The following is a 17,219-nucleotide window of genomic DNA, read 5'->3' on the forward strand; positions in this document are numbered from 1 at the left end:
AGAAGAGTGGAGTTGGGGGGGTTGGGATGGAGTAATGGTAAATGGTAAATGGTAAATGGCCTGTATTTATATAGCAAGCAGCTGCCTCAGCTGGACCTTACCTTTCCTTTTTGTTAGCCTGCTGCTCTCTCAAAGCTAACCTGCATGCCAGAACGCCTACTCCCCCCCCCCCCCCCAAGTTCTGCCCTGGCTGTCCGAGATACTAAGCGCTGTAGGTGGCACATAATCCGGATGCAGCATGACAGGGAACAGGCTTGATCCATCTTGTTGAGTGAGAACTTCTTGTTGGGGTGTTTGGACAAAGCCTTGTCGTTTTGTCCTGAGAGGTTTTTTTTTATTTATTTATTTTTTATTCATGCTGCTTTTCTCCGATTAACTAAATGCTCCAACGATCGGCCAAGTTTAAGCAGCCAGCACGAGTGGCCATATTTTATATTTATCACACAGAGAGAGAGGAGCAGTGCAGGGCAGTTGCACCGGCTATCACTCTTTCATTGGAAAGCGATAAACATAAATCTGTGGAATGCATCCCTGTGATCTGAGTCCGTGGTGGATCAGGGAATGACGGGGAGTAGCAGAAGGCCCGATCTGCTTCGCCTTCCTCAGGCAGTAGAATTCGAAGGCTCTCTGGCTCTGTGGGGTTTGCTGACATTTTCTTTTTTGGGGAGGGGGCCCTTCAGCAAAGGCAGACAGTGTCACAAGTGCAAGATTGGTGCTTTAAAAAGTCAGTGAGGATGTGAGAGCTTCTTGGAAACCCCCTAAGCAATACAGAGGGACTTTGGGTAGGGCAAGGCTTTTCCCCATGAATCACAGCTAATTAACGAAGTAATTAAGATCGGAATCTCGGCTCACAGAATTGTCTATACGTTCAAATAGGCCATCAAATGGAAAATCCCTTCCATTTGTGAAAGGGCTAATTTAAAGCGTTCAGACCTTTTCCTCTCCATTTTTCCCCGCCGTGTGTCACACAAGGGACATCTGTTGAAAAGAGCAAGGCAATGTTACGGTGAGTTAATGCGCTCTCCACTCCATCAGAAGCGCTGTTCATAATGCATTCGCTATACACATTTCAGCTTGAGTGAATTTATTTCAATAAATAATGTCACTCCAAGGACACGCTTCGATCTTTGCACGGCGGCCACGCTCACCGTAAGCCACGTCGTATTGTTATCTCATTCCTCCTTGTGCCAAATGATAGATTAACAAACAGTTTAGAAACGGGGCACTGAGTATGTCTGCACTTTTATCATCTCCGCACACTGCCAAAATAACCTCCTCCTCTTTATGATGGATGTATTTTCCAGTTTTATTCTGCTCCTACAAGCTGGACTGCTATCTTTAGGTATGGCCATAATGTTAGGGCTTACAGGGAATTTCATATGGTGGGCAAGAAGTGGATACGATTTATGGCTGGGATTATGCCCAGTGTGCTTTTTCTGGTAGGTGCTATTTAGGTGGTGCTAGCATGTACTGTTTAGACTTTTCCCTATGCCTGTCTCTTTCCTGAGTTTCTTCTAGAAGTAGAAAGCTTGTTGGGAATTAAGGGAAGTGTAAAAGAGATTGTGGATTGGTGAGTGGTTGACTGGTTGACCTCTATTGTGAAACTCATTCATGAAAAAAGGGCATTTTGTAGCATTGTTTCCCTGCAGTGTCTCTAAGGATTTTGAACTCTCTGGTTTAGCTGCAGTTAGTTTAGTTTAGTTGGGTTTTTTTGGGTTTTTTTGAGCAAGGGGGGGTTGGAGTGCTGAGTCACCAGCTAACGCAGACCTTCCCAAAGTGTGGGGCCCGCCCCCTAGGGGGGGCGCAGAGCCATTGCAGGGGGGGCGGAATGAAAAGGGGGAGAAAAAACAAAACGCTTGGACACTGCTAGCACGGGGCGGCCACAGAAACGCAAAGCAGGAGATGAAGCATCAGTGAATATGTTTCCAAACCAACTTCATTCTAAACCAAAGACTAGAAAATATAGTGAAGCCAATCTTCCCTTTGGTTTCACCTGCACAAGTGCCGAGGTAGGTCTCCCCTGCAGAATTGGTTTTCGCTGGGCTCTTCAAATCACGGACAAACAGTATCCCACATTCTTGATTTTTAGTTCACAAACACTCGTTGTAATGACTAACTACTCCTGACATTTTGGAGATTTTAGCTCTTTATACAGTAAAGTTACAGCGGGATATAAATAACATCAGGCTGATCCTGCCGCGATTTGTTCCCCCCGTCTAAATCACGGACAAACAGGATCCCACATTCTTGATTTTTAGTTCACAAACACTCGTTGTAATGACTAACTACTCCTGACATTTTGGAGATTTTAGCTCTTTATACAGTAAAGTTACAGCGGGATATAAATAACATCAGGCTGATCCTGCCGCGATTTGTTCCCCCCGTCTAAATCACGGACAAACAGGATCCCACAGCTGTTTATGTTTTTAAACCCATTTTGCACAGAGAGGCATGTTTTGAAAAGTGTATTGATAGCAATGTTGAATATTATTACACAGGAAAAAAAACCAACTACATGTAAAATAATCACACCGTGACGCCTCTGCCTTTCTAAATAGAAGAACAGTAGCTGCGTGTGTATGTAAGCCTGTAAAAACCGAAGATAGTCAGATTAACAGTATTTTGTCTCTATCTGCCATTCTGCAATTCATCTCATGTAAACAATAACGTGGCGCACAGCGTGACGTGGAAGGCACATACCTTTGACGTTGTGTGACGAACTCTGTATTCCTCGTCCACAGGTAAACACAAAAAAGGAGTTTTAAAAAATCTCAGTTTTCGGTGATTCGAAACGCCGTTTACGTGTGGACGAAACAGCTGCGTTTTCAAAGATACTCGTGTAGGTGCGGACGTAGTGTAAAAAAGTTAGTAGTTTATTTTCTTACTACCTGTAATTTATTGCAGATTACTTGTATTTGCTTAATTGTTTACTAAATGTTTGAGGTGTGAAATAAACCGAAATATCCGAACATATCTGACAAATGAAATACTAAAATTTCATTCACTAAAACTGAAGCATGAGCTTCTTGGGCAGGCTGTACCGCGCAGCATGCTGTTTTTATTATGAGATTGTTCGATCAAAAGGCTCAAAGGCATCAGCAGCACAGAGTGTGCACAGTTCAAGATGAGACTTAACGGAGGTGAGTCCAGCAGATGGCTACCTTCCTGTACAGTTTTGATGAAAAGGGAAATTGGCTATTGAGACCATAACAAATTTTTGTACCTGACCCTAAACATGCTTATTTTGTCACTGATCTTGGTAATTTTAACATGGCCTGCGTTATACTTCACGTGTCTCTCTAGTCTGCTAGAGTCCGCTTGGGTCCATTTTTGGGTCCAAGTGTTGTTAATTCTGTCATCAGACTGTGTCAACGAGGATTCATGTGGATGTCCACGTCCGTGCCAGTTTGTTTCGAACGCAGACGCTCATCCACAGACACTTTATATTACAATGAACCAACTGCGCATGCACCCCAGGCGGTGGACTTCAAAAAGACCTCAAAGAAGTGGAACAGGAACGACTTTCAGTCCATCGGGCTTCCAACTCCCCAAAACCCATTGATTCACATTTGAAGACACCCTCAAGTGGGTATTTGATTAACTACAGTATTGGCTTTACTTTCCTGTTCTGGAAGTTACTGCTTGGTACACTGCTATGTACAGTTTTTCTCCTTCAAACTATTTGTTTCCCAGTCCTGAGGTTTTCCTACTTGAACTGGGACAGAATTGCATATATGTGTTATGTTTCAAAATGTTAAATCTTTATTACTTTGTGAATGTCTTTACTTTTTTCTTGCACCATCAGCAAGTCTGTGATTCCAAGAAAAATATCTTGAGATCTACTGAATACTGTGAATGTACTGTAGGTGTATAAGCAGTTGGATGTAGAATAATTGGGCAAGCAACTGAAAAAAATGGCTAATTTAATAATAATACCCAATAATTACTGGTGATGGCATTATTAATGAGAGGCTTTAATGAGAGTACAGCCATTTTTCACTATGTTCTGACATTTTATGGACACAACAAATGACTGATTCATCTTTAAAAGTAATCAATAATGTTGCTGCTTGGGGCAGATTTCTAGTCTGACCATTATTTGAAATCGCAGCTTGTTAACTGTGAAAATCAAACAAGACAGTGATTGCTTGAAAAACAAATTTCTGCTCATAAAGGCATTTAGCTCTCCTCATCCTCACTTTAAGCCTGTAAGTCTCAACTGTGGGTCAACAAAAATTCAGATTGGATGGTTTTTTAGTATTAATAATTCATAAAAATTGGAAAGTGGGGCATGTCAGAAAAAGTTAGAGACCTATTGCTACCAGCCACTAGCAGCTAGATTTCTAGTGATTGTTTGCAGCTTACAAAAGGTTTAAAAGAACAAGTGGGTGGAGCTATAGCATGGGTATGTCTGCTTGAGGTGCCCGTCCATGAGATCTTTAATTCCCAGTAGAGCTTCGATTGCAATCTGAGGGAGTCCAAAATCGTTAGTGCCTGTAAACCCAGATCCAGGTGATGAACACCAGAAAGGATCTGTCAGGCTGACGGAGGGGTCTTATTGGACTTGGTTAGCCTGTGGGACCCTAGAGGTAGCTGACAGATGCTGGGAGAGGTACCAGGTCAGATACCGGAAGGCCCACTCCCCTGGGATTAGTTTAAGACCACGGATCAACACTTTTGTCAGCCTCAAAATGATTCTTGCAAATTGTCAGAGGAGGAAGCAGTGCTCTACTTATACACGATACAGTGGGAATGCTGTTGACCTCAACTGATGCTACGGTCAAGTGATGGAAGGAACACTTTAAGGATCTCCTCAATCCCACTGTCATGCTTTCCATAATGAAAACAGAGTCTGGGGGTGAGGCCACTGATATAGTTTATAGGGTTGTCACGATACTAGAATTTCAAAGTTGATACGGAGACCCAAGAAAATACTCTATACAGCTGGGAGGATTTTGACCAAGTTTAAAAAAATTTACGTGTTGATTTTCAACTTATTTTCCCAATTATAAGTTAAATTTAACCAAAAAATTCTCGCTATCATGTATTTCCTGAGTTCCTATGGGCACTTGGTCTTGTTTGATGCCACTTGTGGGTCAGAGGACAGTGCAGGAATAGGTCTCTTACTGCAGGTTTTATTGGATGATAAATGCTCTCTGCTCAGGGCACAAAGCAAACCTCTGTTTCCTGAGCTGTCTTGTACAATTTGTGCTGAGCTCAGTGTAGTGCCAGAACATTTCCACTTATGTTTCACCTCGGTCTACACAAGTATACTGTGCTGAAAGATACACCAGGTCAAACCAGTGATGGGGAAGTTGAAGCAGAGCCTATGTTGAGCTTTTTTTTTCATTTTTCCAGTGCTTTTCTTGTATTATGTTTGAGCCCCTCATCAGCCTTGTGATCACTGATGTAGGCAGCAGAGATCTGGCTAAGAAGGCACAAGTGAAACTTTTCAGGTCCTTAAAAAGTCCTTCTGTGAAATGGCTTCATTTAGATCTGCGGAAATGAAGTTTACACTTTCAGGTAACAGTATGAATTTGCCACCAAACCTAAATCACTTCCTCTTCTCCTTCCTCTCGGTCTGGAAGGGGTTACTCTCCATGTTTCCTGTCTTAATTCCCAGAGCTCCGGCTACGTTCTGATTGCTTTCTTGATGTTAAACATTCCCAGGCTCTTATAACCCTCTAGCTTGCCTCCTCCATCCAAGAGCCGTCCCAGGTGTACGAGTGGGCGAACCTCCTGTTTTTAAGGATAAAATCTCCCCCTTTTTTTCTTCTTTTTTTTTTTTCTTTACTTGGGGTTGGAGATACTAGAGGGGACTGGCGGGGCAGGGAGCTGTGCGATGGGAAAGAATTCTTTCCCTGCATACCATTTAGCTGCTGTAAGGCTGTGGGAAAGCATGTTTTCCCAACCATGCTTCATTTGAGGCAGCTTGTTACGAAAGAAGTCCAAAAGGTTTCGATTGTACAGCTCATAGAGTCGACTGGTATTTTCTGAACATCACGGTTAACATGTGCTTCTCTTTTAAACTTCATCTCTTTATTCTTCCTTACGCGATTCCTTCCCACTCCCTTTCCCCTGGAGACACCTGATCGACGGCTGAGTTATGTTATCTGGCCTGAGTCAGCGCGGCCTTCGCATCAGTCATAAAACAAAACGGGATCCAGATTGCGCTAACATGCCTGGGTAGAGGCTGCAGTGTAGATGTGACCCAGGAGCAACAGTCCAAGCTGGACTATATTTAGCTCGGCGATGCTCCGGCTAATTGCCCTCCCAGGCCTAATCATTTCCAGGCTCTGCAGCTCACAAATGACTGGAGGGGAGGCCAAACACCCACTAACCTCATGTTAAAGGGATGTCAACATCAATGGGGGATGTCGGAGCGCTCCGCAGACAAGACAGATTAGCACAATATTCTTCCTTCTCATGCGCTATTAAGATGTTCTCTAAGCGGATTGGATTGAAGAGTCCAGCATTACTGTCTGCTGCAGTGTATTAATTGAATCTGTTTTCCTGCCTCTGTATCAGTAATGTGACGACTCTTGGCAGCATCCTCTGAAAGCGACACTGCGAGCCCGTCTTCATTTCATCCTCGCTATTGAGGCCCGCTAAATCCCTCCGCTGCCGCCTCCTACAGCCAGCTTAGCTGCTTCCCCAAATGAGGAATGCGCCGGTGCCCCCGCCCCGCTTGCCTCTCCTCTGCTGCGATGTGGCGTTGGTGGAAAAGTTTACTTTTCTGCGATTTGTTCTCACCACCAGCCCTCTCCCCCGATTCGCGAGTTTCCGTCCTTGTCGAGTTGCGCTGCTTCCTGTGCGGTTCCTGTCCCAGAGACGTGCCCCGTGTTTCACCCGGGCACATGATGGCCTGGGTCAGGGGGGTGAGGGCTCTGTGCTGAGGGAGTGGGAAGATGACACAGTTTGGGTTGCCTCTCGGCCTGGTAATCGGCTCTAAGCTTCCTTCCTGGTCCAATTCCCAACGGCATGCTGGGAGATGGTGGTTTTCCAAGGCTGTCTCCATTATGCACACCTGGAGGTAGACCAGGTAGCGTGCCAGTAATGAAAATGTCACATAATTCAGTGAGCTGTTGATGGAAAGGAGAGGTGACAAAGTCACTGGCAGCACAGGAGTTGGATGCTGTGACCTCGCTGAGCAACTCTGGGATTTTAGAGTGTATGTTTCACAGTGATGGTGGTCATCCTCACAGTTTTACAGCTACAACGATGCAAATCATATGACGCTTATAGTGCCTCAGTGTCTTATCTAAGATGGCCTTCTTTATTTTCTGAAATACACTGTTACAGTGGTGAATTCAGAGTTTCAGACAGCTTCTCTATTCTTATCTCTGCCAAGGAGGTTTTTTTGGTGGTTTTTGCTGACATTCTATTCGCAAACAAGTAGCTGGAAAAGTTTCAGATATACTGTGATCAAATTTTGTAGGGGTGTAGAGTGGGGTCATGTTAACAATCCGGTAAAGTCAGGCTTACAATCCACCAAGGCCTTGAAGGTCAACTCAATGATTTGTTGGTTGAAAATGGACTAAAAGCCTAGAAACGTGATTCTTACATGTGCCCTCACATATAGAAAGCCCTGTATAAGAATGCTAAACCTAAAATTGTGTCCTAGACACACAGGGACAAGACCTAAAACAGCTGGTTTCATACAGTGGATGAACTAAGGCCCGGCATGAGATAAATATTAATTAGTTTGAACTGTTGTGCAAAGCTGCTCTTTTAAAGACCAAGAGTAAAATTAGTGAGCATGACTTGCTAAAAGTGAGACTTTCTTTGTTGTTGCCGTGCAGTTTAGTTTTATTATGTTGTCTCCTGGATGCTGTCACAGCTTCCTGGCAGCGCAGGACTATCATCACCTTCGATGAAAGATTTTGGCACGGGAGTCGTCATTGTCCTCCTCCTTATTTTCATCTGCAATAAGAGGTGAACCGCACACGTTCGGTTATGCCATCTTTAGTATTTCATCTGCCTCTAAATCAAACACACTCACTTCCCTCTGTAGGAGGCGAACACTGAAATGAGCAGCGTGAAATCTGTAAACAAAGCGGCTCATGCCAAAGAGATTTAATGTAGTGATAGTGACAGCTCTGCTAGGATTATCTGGCTGGATGATATTTTTGAAAAACAAAATACTGAGTGTGGATTAACCAAGCTTTCAATGCTATTTGTTCCCCACAAAGTCAAACCCACAGAAAGTAAAATGATGGAATATTTCCTTAAATCAAAAAGCAGCAGTGTGATACTTTTCAGGTGACTGGAGCAACGGCGTTGTTAGAATAAAACAACACAACTGTTTTAGTTTTCCATTTAGGCAGAAGAGGGAGAAATCCGAGCTTGGCGCCTCAATGAAAGCTCATATGTGGCCGACTGTAGGCTGGTCTGTCCGAGGTGAAAGGAGCAGCGAAGGATGGAGAGCGAGCGAGCGAGTGAACTGAGTTTGTCAGCTTTTTAAACCTTGAAATTGATTCTTCTTCTGGGTTCTTTTATTCTAATGACAGGCTAATCCCCCTCTGCTGTTTCCTTCTGTTATAAATAGAGCCTCTTATTTCCCTGCTCCGCCGTGCGCCGCTTCTGAAAATTAGCACTCATGATGAGTCTGCGCTCTCAGCAATCAATTTGCCACAGTAAGTCCTTCCAAAAAGGTTACCTGTGGCAACTGAGCCCCAGTCACGTTAACTTTGAATTTGCCGCTCCTGCCAATTTTGATTCAGCTAATTAAATAAATGGCTCCGTCTGGAGAGTCAGCTGAATGAAATGTCAAAATATTGATGTCGAACGCTGACGTGATTTCAGGGTGCTTGTCATAAGGAGAGGAGGAGCGTGGCTGGTAGAGGGGGGGTGTCAGCCTCAGGGCTACTGTAATCCTATTAGTAGAGATCTGCTTATTTATGAGGCTGTAAGTTATTCTTGCTCAGCGTGGGCTATCCATCACAGTTTGGTTGTCTTATTCTGGCCTGCTACAGTCACACAGCTAAGAAGTGTAATAGCAGAGTATGTGATTATCAGATGGAGCTCTGTTATCTAGTCACTCACATCATGACGCTGGGGTAAACTGCTCAGAGTTAGCCCACCAGGCCTCTTTCTGGCCGAGTCAAGGAATGTTTCTTTTTCTCTGCTCACGTTTCCTCCGCCTGCTTCCTTTTGACTTCACCTCTCACCTGCCGCCTCCTGCTCCCGCTAACAGGCTCAGAATGCCTAAAATTAAATACTTCACGCTTCATACAGTGTGTCTGACCGTGTCTAAAAGCAAAAGTGTTTATAGCTGTTCTGAATGTCCAAAGTTGAAAGTGGTGCAGAGAGCATGCCATCATCCTCCAGGCAGCATCCCACTGCCTCCTAAGTCTCTTTCCAAGAGCTCCTGTCTTTTTGTGTGCTTGATGCAGTGAGTCACAGAGATGGAAATAAAGGAGCCGGTGTGCTCTTCAAAAAACAGAAGGCTGTCGGCAGGTCGGACGGCATCTGAACCTTCCTTCCTCCACACCTCTTGCTACGTGGTGTCCGAACATTTCTGCAGCTTTCTGCAGCACTCTCAGCTCGCAGCACTGCACGTGGCTGTTCAGTTTTCATGTTTACAACCACGGGCATCACCACAAGTGGCTTCCGTGCGAAGCCGTGTGAAAACGTGTGTCATTATCCCCACAGTTACACAATTATCCCTTATCGCCTCTCCACGACATCCGCAATGCCACCCCGCCTTCGAGTGCCACCATTTGAGAAAAAAAGGTGCAAAATGTTTCTGTCTGACGGTCAGAGGCACGTCATATAAACTAGTTGTTTTCAAGCACACTTTGAGCCCGAGGGTTCACACTCGTATGCAGCTGTTGGTGGAGTAGCAAAGAGCAGTATAGTGCACACAGTGCCATCCAGATCCTACTGTGCCTGCCAATCAAATACATAAAGTTTATATTTAATTGAAAAGGTTTATGAAATGAAATACTTGGTATGCAGTGAGTCTACATATAGCATTAACTGCCCACAAAAAAAGAAGCTAATTATGATAGAGTAAATTCTTCTCGTATATTATTGGATAGAAGTTTACAGCCTTTAAACTCATGGCTCTGTCACTGCAATTTAAATCTTTTTCAGACATCCCCAGTTTTTACCAGGATGACCCTGCAGGAAACATACCCGTCACAGGACTTCCATAACATGTTGGCGCTATAAACTGGCTCTTTGGGTGACTGTTTCTGTTATTTATTCTCATTTTGTGTTTGTTTTAAGGCACAAGCAGGGGAAAAACCTGTGAGCACAGTCTAGGATCTGAATTTAAACTATAAACCTAACTATGTATTTCAGTTATTCAGTTGTAACCAGGTATGCTTTATTTCATCATCTAATGAAGACCAAGAGCTTCCTGTGGACGTTTCAGAATCTACATAGTCTAATTTGTGATAAATGAGATTTGCAGATGATTATTTTCTTTATTTTTTCTGTCACATTTGACAAGACGCACCCATTTGCCGCTTTTGATAACTGGGACCCCCTGCTGATAATAACTTTTCTATTCTACTATGAACTACATGCAGTGGACCTGGAAAGGAAATGCAAATTCACAGCACCTTATTGAGCACATTTGGGTGTTTGTGTTGGCGACTCGGGCAGGTCTGTGGTGAGTCTGGCACGCTGTGGGGTCTCTGGGTTGCTCTGATAGCGCGTGTTCCTTTGAGGCCCCAGCATGCTGCGGATAACGACACCGGCCTCATCCAGAGTCTGATCTCAGGCCAGCTCGGAAGGAGCCAATATTTCAGGCTGCCAGGACCCGAGCATAATAAAGATACACCCACGGTTGATTGGTTGAGCACATGATCAGACGTGTAACATGGGTTTAGATAGCTGATAGTGCCGGTCCTCACTACTCTGGTTCTTCGCTGGCACACGACGGCGCCGCCTGGATGCACCTTCAGAGGATGAGCCCACCCTTCTCGTCTCTCCTTGATCTCCTCTCGCTGTGCCTCTCTGTTCTTTCTGTGCCGCTCTTTCCCCCCCGAAACAGTCTTTCTTCTCAGCCTTCTCCCCTCCCAGTCTCTCATCAGATCCACAGGGCCAGATTTTTATCGCTTTTCTGCGAGTCCTGCGAGGGGAACCTTGAGGGTCTCAGTGGGATCAATTTAAAAGGGAAGCACTTGTCTCTCCTCCTCTCCTTGGCCCTCTCGGCTGATTGGGTCCGCTCGCCAGGAACTTGCAGGCTTTTGATCTCAACCACCCCCGTCATCACCCCCACCGCTGCTCAAAGTTTTTGTCAGAGCTTGGCTCTATGGGAGAGGGGAAAAAAATTTTTGTTCTACTTTCTGAGAAATGCTGGCCCCATCCTCTTTCTCTGCACCTGTGAGAGACCGAGTAACATTTTGTAAACCCACGGGGTGGTACTAACAATCTATGGTTTGACTGACTTCTCTTTGAAGATGTGAGAGTGATCCATCTCTTCAGGTGGAGGTACACCTAAGAGGACCCGTAGTCCTCGAGCAGCTCGCTCAAACAACCTGTGAGAAGTTGCTGGGAGCTGCGATGCATTATTCACAGGGTGTTACAAAGAGAAGGGTACAAGGCGATGCCCGCGAGTGATCCCATGCTGAGCTGCACTGAAGTCGCTCCCCTCTTTGTAGGACATGAAGGAACATTGACCCCACAGCATGGGGACTACCTTAGATTACAATAAACATCCAGGGAGCGCTGTGTCTGGGGTTTTTGATAAAAGGGAATTACTTTATTAGAGCTTGGGTCTTACTTTTAGAATTTCTTATTGTTTTTCTCAAATTTTATTCGATTCAGTTAATGGTGGTGGAGCAAGAAGCAGAAACGTCAGGTTAGGTTACTATACCACTTGTCACAGGATAGGTTCTGATTAAGATTTCGATTTGATCAATTCCAGATACGGCTTTTTCAGTCCTTTAAGGAAACGTTCTCTGATTCCCAGTTAAAAGTAAAAAACTGTATCCAAAAAGCTCATTCCAAAACCTGTAATGAAGGCCAGTGTCAGTTATATTAACAGAAATAATGCTCAGATATGTGACAGCAATAATGAAGTGTAGCATCATTGTGATATGGTGCTGTTACAGCTGGCTTTTTGTAGTCCTCCATATGATTATGTAAGTTTGTTGTGTAATGTAAGTGGTTTGCTGAGAGAAGGGCAGCGTGACCTCTCAGTGTGTTTTTTGGATAGAAGCCAGGCCTCGTCACCCTCCTCCTCATCCACCTCCTCCTCTGTCTCCTGCCAGGTCACCGAGGGTCAAACCAGAGTTTTTCTTGTCCTACCTCGCTGACCTCTCTCTCCTCTTGGGAAACCTCGAGTTACATATCAGAATTAAAATTCCTGGTAAATTTAGCCAAACCAGGCCACAAGCCTCTTTTGCACGTTTGTTTTTCCAGGCCGTATCGCACGAGCGTCACCTTATTCCTCGCCAAACTGAGTTTCTCAGCGGCTGAGAAGACGGGCCCGAAAGTTCGAAGCAACGTGGTTTGTGAGCGTATCTCACTGTTCAGCGCCCCTTCTTTCCAGGGCTCTTGGGTCCCTGGGTGATGACATCATCGGCGTACTTGTGCACTAATTGAGGTTTAATGCTAGAGTAAAGCGAGTAGGGCTGTAATTTTCCCGCCCTGGCCTGGAATAGAGACGAAAGCTTTTCATGTGGTCGGGGCTAATTCAGGCTGCAGTGCTGCAGCTGCGGGACACCTCACACTTTTGTCCTCCTCTTTCTGCCTAGAGATTAGAAAAATATGGAAAGCAATATGACGGGCTTGGCAATGCCCAGGTTTAGACATACAGAGGAGCTCATATGAGGAGGCACCGCCTCATAGGTAGGTGCATTTAGGTGTAGTTGAGTTGGGGCACACTCGTGTCTAAAAATTGGACTTTTAAATCAAAGTTAAGGTAGTAGGTTTTCCACAACTTTTTAAAATTAGGCTGGGAAGAAACACTGCATCGATGAACTACAGTCACCCCTAATGATAAACAACACAACATCGCATGTTTTATACAGGCTGTCATTACAATCGTATGTACACAAAGCCTAGGTGTAATGGTGTTCATCCTCCCATCTAGGCAAACACAAATACACATGCACACCGACACAAACACAGAACTCAACTTGCTCTTTATCCTATCCGCCATATCAGGGGCTGTATAAACATCAGGTCTGTTTGAAGTAGAAGGCCTTAATCAAGTGTAATCACCGGCATCACTTGCTGGTTACGGGGCTGAGAGGGGACGGGCAGAGAAGGAGGGCAAGACCTGCAGAGACACCTGAAAGCAGCAGGATAGACCAGAGCCGGTGTAATGATCCATATGACAGCAACAGATAACTGCTAACACCAAAACAACTATCATGTAAATCTCTTTGCTTTTACGTATTAAGCTTCTAAGCTGTAATGTCTGTGGACATAAATGAGAAATGTTTAAATCTTGACTTGTGCTGCTTTTCTTTCCTCTAGGTGGCGCACGTTGGTGGCATGTATAGAACTGGTTGGATAATCCCCCCCCTTCTGCAACCTGCAAATTTAAGCGTGCAAGAAAATTTGTAAGTTCCAAAAGACTTTGATCACGTAGAGCAAACCACTCCTTAACATATTGTTTCGTGGGTGACAGCGGTTGATTTCACAGTAAGAAGCTTCTGCATTTTTATTTCAAGGAAAAGTTGTTCAGACTTATTGCATATTTGAACTGGAACTTCAACACAACACAGAGTTTGACATTGAAATTTCTTCTATTTATCAAAAAGTTGGCAACATTTTTCACCTTCTCACCAAGGTTCTTGTCGATGGCTCGTACCTCTGTCCGGCCTCGTGCAGGTCTACAGTCCTGTCATGTCCTTTGTCAGCTCTTTGGTCTTGCCCATGGTGGCTGGAATGGAAGAAGTTTTTTCTGTGGACAGGTGTGGTTTATACCCAAAGTTCAGATCAGATCTATTTGTAAGTGGTTGATTGGTTGATTGACTGTATAGACTAAGAACCTTCATAGTGTAGTGGTTTATACATTTGTCTAATGAGCAAGAAATCCACGCTTCAATTCCCGATGCTACTCCTCGAGGGGCGGTGACCCCCATCAGAGATCAGTCGCTGCTGAAGTGGCTCTACTAAAGCATGTGGACTGGAACGAGCAAGAGACCGACCCACTAACCTACCCACCTGCTGAACAACAGTCACCACAGTAGGCTGTATACACGGACAGACAAAGAGCTTATTGCATGATTTTGTCGGCCTGTTTTCTGATACATCGGTATTGGCATTTATATCAGACAAGAAAGGTAAAGAAGAGATGGGAGGAACCGCGCTGTGAGGGTTGTGTAGTAGGTCCATCATGACCAACACCCAGCTGATCCAAGCAGAGTCGGGCAGAGTGTAAATGAGTAATCTGTGACTTGTTGTGACAAGATTACTTTTAAACTGCAGCTTCATTTTATCTTAATTTCAAAATTAGTCGAAATGTGAAGATTACAGTTGTCGTCTGCTGAACGTGGTCCTAATACTCCTCCACAGACTATTTAGATTTCAAAACAACTTTGTTTAACTTCTTGTCTCCCTGATAAGAGAGCAAAAGCATCTCGTTTTCATTCAGCCATCTAAACACTCGAGTGAGAACTTCTCCACGATAAATCAGAAATGATGCACAGCAGTGCACCAACACTTCAACAGAAGCTTTTTGGCATGCGGAAGCTGAGCGGCCAGCCCTCGTATGGAGCACTTTTCTCAAGTGAGAATGGAAATAAGCAGTAGATGTCATTGCACATAGCATATCGGTGCCTCTGTAATGTACAGTGGCCCCGAGGTGCGATTTAGAAATGAAAGAATGTTTTGTGATTAACTCTCGGCACAGGCACGCACACATACACACACTGATTCCATTGTACCAGTCGGGTCTAACTGGCCTACGCCTGCGCCAAAGCCTGTTAACTCCAATCCAGAGCGTAGAGGCTGGTAATGAGCACTGTCAGAGCTGACATAACAACCTCCCGCTCTGGGCCTGAACGCTGGAGTCAGAGAGAGAGAGAGAGAGTGAGTGTGTCGGTCTGCGCCGGGCTGATCCTGATTCAGCTGCAGACTGATGGTCAGACCTCACCAGTCTAGTGTAATGTGTGCTAAAAAAAAACCCCCGTCTCCTTTAAATTCAGACTTTCTTTTCTACAAACTGTGACACATGGTGTGAGGTTAGACTTAAATGGCGTTAAAACTCAAAGTATGAAAGACTTTACTTTTAATTCCCCCATACCTGGAAAGAATTACACTCTGCTTTGAAGCTTATTACTTAAGCTTTTAGACCACCTAATCAGAAGGAATTAACTGTTCTTTGAGTGCAGCTGACTTTGAGTTGAAAATAAAGGGTCAGTGTGATATTTATATTCTAAAATATATATGAAGAAAATGCTAAAGATGCTTATTGTGTGCTTTACTCAAGCTTGCATAAACGTTTTCTCAGACGTGCCGTGAGTGCACTCTTGAGATATGAGGTGTTCTGTACTGTCGCGTATTTGTCCTCAAGGTTAGCATCCCGGCTCATTAGAATCAGCTTGTTTAGAGCGGATGACTCGCTGTGTTGTCTGATTCGAGTTGAGGCAGCAAGAAAACAAATGCAGCCCTCACGTTCCAGCATCGCGTGTCCTGGCCTCCTATTTCTCAATAATTTATCCAGACAACTAGAATGATTATTATATGAATATGCACTAAAAATTCCATTCTTGTGCTCTTTCTCTCCAAGTTTGTGCATGTCAGTGTGTAGAGAGTGCGAGCGAACACGGAGCTGTGTGTATGCAGCACTTTTCCGCCTGAAACAAAGGAGGTGTCAGAGCGAATTAGCCCCCCTACAACTGAACGCCCAGAGAGCTTAGAGATGCACCACAGGTTCTGCTGAGTCGCACATGAGCCGCGGTGTCTGCTCCCCTCCTCCTCCTCCTTTTGCCCCACCCCTGCCCCATTCCCCCCCTCCGACTCCTGAGTTGCTCTAACAAGGTTGTTGGAGGAGGATAAGGCGTGTTAAATGAATAATTTACACAGAAGAGCGCCCCTTATTTATTTAATACGGCTGGATCTGACTGAGTGGGCAGCCTGCGTCCCCAACTGCTGAGACACTGTTGGCTAAACGAGCACTCGCTCAGCTTAATGGAGGGTCAAAGCGACAGGCGTTTAGAGCGAGCGAGGGGTTGCAAGAGAGAATTTGTTGATATAGTGTGTGTGCGCGCAAACTTCTGAAACAGGCCATGCAGAGCCATGCTAGGGTGTAAACCTTGTCACTCCTGTGCAGTCTGTTATCACACCAGTTTGCTCTTTAAATTTCTGATCAGCTACCACAATATTTCTCCAGATAATTAATGGAATACATTTATGCTTTTTCAACATTAAATTAAATCAATGGGATTTTAAATATTTCATGTATTTTTTTTTTAGTAGTTAAAATAAGTTAAAGTAATTAAAATAATTGCAATTTATAGATTAATTTTACTCAAGGTATTCTCACTAATTATTTTTATTGTCTCTAGATATAATAACTTTATTTTTTACACCATAATCACAGATTAGAAACAAGAAGGGTGATTGTTGTGTTTGTTTTAATGCTAATTAAAATATCTTAAAGCTAAAACAGTTTCAACCCTGCTAGTTAGCGTGCCAGTTAGATAGCATATTTAGAGTTATTGAGGCTATTGAGTCTCTCTAGCTAACTAGCTAGCTAGTTAAATTTGGCTACTATAACAAAAAAAAGTCAGCTTTTTGCTCCTCACATACTAGTACTACAGCAAAACTGAATTAGCTGTCTGCTAAGATGGGTTCTTTATTTTTGATGCAGAGTAATAATACAGTTTTGACCTTGCTAGTTAGCTTGACCGTTAGCATATTCTGAACTACTGTGTTATTAGGTGGGGTAATTATTATTATTAATTGTTGATTGGCTTATTTTTCTCATTTTATTTTATTTTTTTAAATAATTCTTTAAACTTTATTCTTTATTTCCTGTTATTTATTTTTTATCCCACATTATAATTTTGATCCCTTTGGGACTCCATAATCCACCACATCTGTGTCACCATTTACCAAAATTTTGTGATTGCTTTGACTTTGTCTATAAAAATGAGTGAAAGGGTTGATGTGTCTTCACAGGAGGAGTGCGGAGACTGGGGGGGAGGGGACCACAACCTGGGCACCAACCAGAAAGTGAGCAGCTGAAAAGGAAGGAAAGATCATCCAATCGGTAAACACCTCAGGTCTACGTCAGTTGTTTTAAG

The 17,219-nt window shown here is 44.0% G+C and overlaps 1 protein-coding gene across 3 annotated transcripts in view; it reads left to right on the plus strand.

Moving 5' to 3' along the window:
• Nucleotides 1-17,219, plus strand: part of znf438 (zinc finger protein 438) — a 54,725-nt gene that overhangs the window by 13,948 nt on the left and 23,558 nt on the right. Inside the window, exons 1-3 of one of the 3 annotated variants that reach the window (XM_004572277.6) lie at nucleotides 13,186-13,336; nucleotides 13,441-13,526; nucleotides 17,095-17,185. The gene's annotated coding sequence lies outside the window, so the exon portion shown is untranslated. Of the gene's footprint in view, nucleotides 1-13,185; nucleotides 13,337-13,440; nucleotides 13,527-17,094; nucleotides 17,186-17,219 lie in introns of those variants that run through there. The other 2 variants (XM_004572276.4, XM_076887917.1) reach the window with 2 other exon arrangements.

Source organism: Maylandia zebra, linkage group LG9 (genome assembly GCF_041146795.1).
Source record: "Maylandia zebra isolate NMK-2024a linkage group LG9, Mzebra_GT3a, whole genome shotgun sequence".
Taxonomy (NCBI): domain Eukaryota; kingdom Metazoa; phylum Chordata; class Actinopteri; order Cichliformes; family Cichlidae; genus Maylandia; species Maylandia zebra.